The following is a 4,760-nucleotide window of genomic DNA, read 5'->3' as shown; positions in this document are numbered from 1 at the left end:
TAACTGCTTTCTGATGAGCAGTCAGAGACTGAAAGAGGAACATAAGGTAGCCTGGTTCCAGGGAACAAGCTCACTGAGCAAACATAGAAGGAAATATATCAGGTATTTGCCTGGGGAGATCAGTGGGGAATTTAAGGAGAAGCCCCTACCAATTTTTTCCTCTAAGTCAAGAGTTTGTACTTGGCTAAGGTGTCAGCCTAAAAAAGGAACAAGAAAAATAAAATATTAAATTCTACTGTGTTTCAAGAAATAAAATGCAGGTGAAGAGACATGAGTCTGCAACTGTGACCTGCAATACTTACGGCATGTTGGTTGTTTCGTCTGAAAACACCCTGGAATTTATTTTTTTTTTGCAGCAAATGCAAGCCCATAGCAGTACTTGAATAAAAAGTCAAAGGACTGGAGCAGTGAGGGGCAACAATTTGGTTGATGAGAAAGGACAAGGGTGGAAGTAATACAAAACCTTGTAAGTGGGGCCATAACATAATGTAACAACTGTATAACTCTAAGAGCTTAAGGCAGTGTTGTCCAAACTTGGCCACTTTAAGATGAGTGGACTTCATCTCCCAGAATTCTCCAGCCAGCATGACTGGCTGGGGAATTCTGGGAGTTGAAGTCCACTCATCTTAAAGTGGCCAAGTTTGGACAACACTGGCTTAAGGGAATACCAACCTGTAGATTCTATACATGCCTTCCTGTAACTGCTGAGTGCTAGCATCTGGCATAGCTCCAGGTCCTGTATATACCATCTTGATAGATTCTAGATATGTCTTCCTGCAACTACTAAGGGCCAGGTTCTGGACAACTCCTATAGCTAATGCACTGTATATAGTGATCTCATCTAAGGTCAGTGAGTTCCTGGTAGAAGGTTTGTACCCCATAGATTAACATTTGGCTACCCATATCTGGTGAACCCAAAACAGGATGAAACTGGTTCCATGATATCTCCTGGTGGTCCAGGTAACCGAGAACAAAACATAGGATATGCACTTTATAAAAATCCCCCTCTCCAGGAGGGGTGGTGGAAGTCATGTAAAACCCTGTACACGGGGGCATGACAAATACATCTGTATCTCTCTGCTCTGAGAACTTAAGGGAAGGTAGACTGTACATCCCATTCTGACAGATGTGTTTAGAAAAAGAAGGTATAAACAGCGGAAGCAAGATAGATACACAAAAGTGCAAATGCTGATGACAAGAGTAATAACCAGAAACAAAAAATGTAGAAGGGAGATTCCGCATTGCTAGAACTCAGAAACACAGCTGAAATAAGGACTGAGCATTCAGAGGAAGAAAGAGGCATTGAAAAATGGAAGACAAAAATGGGGCAAGAAGATGCAACTGTGCCTTCTAAAACATCTATGAAAAGAATCATGGTAGCTGGTGATTCACTGCAGCCAGAATTTAAAACAAATATACGTTGACTGGATTCACTGGCTTGTGAAGTGTGCTCTCTGGCTAAATAAACAGTATTGATCAAAGATGTTTACTCTGGTACTCACGGTAGGAGTTCTCTACATGATGGACTGTACAAGATAGGTTGAACCTCAAAAGGACTGATTAAAAATGGGTCTGATCAAAGATTCATTAGGAAAGCTTATAATTGAATCCTACAGTAGGGATTCAGATACAGATCTGCAGAAATTGCAAGTGAGCCTGAACTGAATGGTTTTCTTGAACCGTTCAAGGAAAAATCAGAAATAACATTAGCTTATCAACTTCATGGCCTTCACAGTCTATATATTAAAACTTAGTGAATGGGAAATAGCTAAGTTAAAGCTTGAATTTTAGTACAGAAGAGTAAAAATCACTGAATAGGTATAAAGAACACCTGATGAGATAACTCCCATGAGTGGAATATAACAACTGAAGGATACCATTTCTTCAGAACAAACAGAACTCCAATGTATGTTTAAAAATGTCCATTTCTTCTAAGAAATCCAAATGAATGATCTTGGCAGTCTTGTAAAGAACATCTGGGTTAAAATAAATTGGGGGGGGGGAGCAATACTGTTGTTGGTGTCTACTATTGTTCTTCCGACCAAGGAGAAAATGTGGCTGATGCTTTAGAGAAGGAAATTGCAGATCTTTCAAAGAGGCCTGAAGCTGTAACAATGGAAAACTTTTATTACCTGGACATCTGCCAAGCATGATCCTTTCAAGAAATTCTTGGCTTGTCTCCCTGACAACTTTCTTCTTCAGAATGTGACGAAAGAGACAAGAGGATCAGTTACTGTTCACTTGATATTAATCACTAGAGAACTGAAAGAAGCAGGAACATAGGAGAAAGCAACCATGTAAAATGGAATTCCTGATTTTAAGGGAAATGAAAACTAAGCATTATAATTTATTGACTGATTGACTAGAATTAGAACTGACAAAGAAGACAGTGAAGAGGTAGAAGGCTTCTGCCTTTTAGGATCAACCAGCAACAGTAAAGGAACCAGAAGTCAAGAAATATGCCACAGATTAGCACTTGGCAGAGCAGCCATGAAGGTCTTGGAAAAGATATTCAGATGTCGTGATATGTCTATACCTACAAAGATCACAATAGTGCAAGCCATGTTATTCCCCATGACACTCTATGGAAGCAAAAGTTCAACTTTGAAGAAGCAGGATAAAGAGTATTGCATGCTGGTATTGGGGAAGATTCCTGACAATACCATGGATAGCCAAGGAAACCAAAAAATGGATCATAGAACAAATCAGTCCAGAATTCTCACTTGAAGCAAAAGTAACCAGGATCAAACTATCATATTTTGGACATATTATGTGAAGACCTAGCTCTCTGGAGAAGACTCTAATGCTGTGAAAGATGGAAAGAAAAAGAAGAGAAGGACAACCAGCAACAAGGTAGGTGGACTCAGTTACAGCAGCAATGGATGCACTGTTGGAAAATCCAAAGGATCAGGTTGGGGACAGTTCCTCCTGGAAAAAAAAATTTCTGTATGGTTGCTAAGAGTCAACACTGACTTGATGGCAGAGACTGATCAATTAATCAAAACTGAGAATAGGTCAAACATATATGTTGGACTTTTTAAAAAGTGGATTTTAATAAACTCACAGCAATGATAGGTTAAATTCCATGGTTGGAAAAGCCAATGGGAAAAGAATCTCTGATTCCTAAAGGAGATATTAAAAGTATAGTTGCTAGTAATTTCCAATAAGGAGGAAATGTGGAGAAGAGCAAAATGGCTGCCCCCAAAGCTTAGTGAAGATTTGAAAACATACAACACATACAGGAAATGGAAAGAGAGCAAGGTCATAAAGGAAGAACATAGGCAGGTGGCCCAGAACTGTAGAGCTGCTGTCGAGAAAGCAAAAGCTCAGAATTAGCTGAGATTAGCGAAAGAGACTAAAAATAACACAAAGGCTGTGCTGAAGTGTTCAAAGGAAAAGGAAAAGAATCATTACTCCAGCTGCTAAATGAGAAGGTAAAATGTTAACCTAAAAGAAAAGACTGAGCTGCTCAACAGGATGAAGTAGCAGGACTGAAGCTTGAGACTGATAGAATCATGGTCAGGGAATATATCTTTACTTTGAAAGAATTCAGATTTCTAGGACCAAATGAATTGTGGAACTAGCTGATGATCTGGCCAAACCCCTATGGATTGTACTGGAGAAATCTTGGGAAGCAGGTGAGCTGCCAAACACCTGGAGGAGAGCAAGTGTTGTCCCATCTTCAGAGAGGAGGAAAAAGAAGACCCAGCAATCTCAGAATGGTCAATCTCACATTGATAACTGGCAGATTCTAGAACATACTACAAAGAAATTGGTCTGTAAGCATCTTGAAAACATTAGCATAACTACCAGGAGCCAGCTGGGATTTGTTAAGAACAAGTCTTGCCAGATTCACCCTCTCATTTTTGGTTGAGTAACTACCTTAATAGATTGAGGGAATGGCATAGATATAATATATCTTGAGTTCACCAAAGCTTTTAACAAAGTACCCATGCCATGCTGATTAGCAAACTTGTTACATGTCCATGGGATGGCATGCCAATTAAGTAGATAAATAGCCCCCTTGAAAATTGTATCTATCAATGCTTCCTCACTGAAACTGGAGAGAGGGATTGAATGGGATCCTCTACTCTTCTGTATTTCCAATAACAATTTGGATGGAGAGGTAAAGGACATGCTTGTCAGGTTTGAAAATCATACATAATTGGGTGGCTAATAACCTAGAAGGCCGAAATAAAATTCCAAATGACCCTGACAGGTTTGAAAAATGACTGAAATGAACATGACATTTGACAGAGGCAAATTTTAAAAAATGAGATGCATAGGTATAGGATGGGGGCTACCTGGCTGTGAGAGGTGGAAATCAGCTGCGACTGACTCTTCAGCACCATGACTGACTGACTACAAGGGGGCAGTAGTGTGTAGAGTTTTAAGATGTACTCTGAATCCCCTCTCTGTGTATCATTTTTCCTGCACTTTGTCTAAGACAATGTTTTTCAGACTTGGCCACTTTAAGATGCGTGGACTTCAACTCACAGAATTCCCCAGCCAGCCATGCTGGCTGGGGAATTCTGGGAGATGAAGTCCACGCATCTTAAAGTGGCCAAGTCTGAAAAACACTAGTCTAAGAGATTGCTAATCTGAGGTCATGTCTTTCTGCTTTTGTTCTCACATGCCCAGAACTTATGCTTTCTGATCACCTCCTGATTGGATGTGGTTTGTCCATCTCTCTAATGTATTTCTTGTCAATAAATCACCTTTCTGTTACAGTGACAAAATCTCTTTGCTCATCTTTGCTC

This window comes from Python bivittatus, unplaced genomic scaffold (assembly GCF_059951505.1).
Source record: "Python bivittatus isolate LINGU-HERP-01145 unplaced genomic scaffold, Pbiv_v1 ctg000960_np1212, whole genome shotgun sequence".
NCBI lineage: Eukaryota > Metazoa > Chordata > Lepidosauria > Squamata > Pythonidae > Python > Python bivittatus.
Note: the sequence above shows the minus strand (reverse complement) of the source record.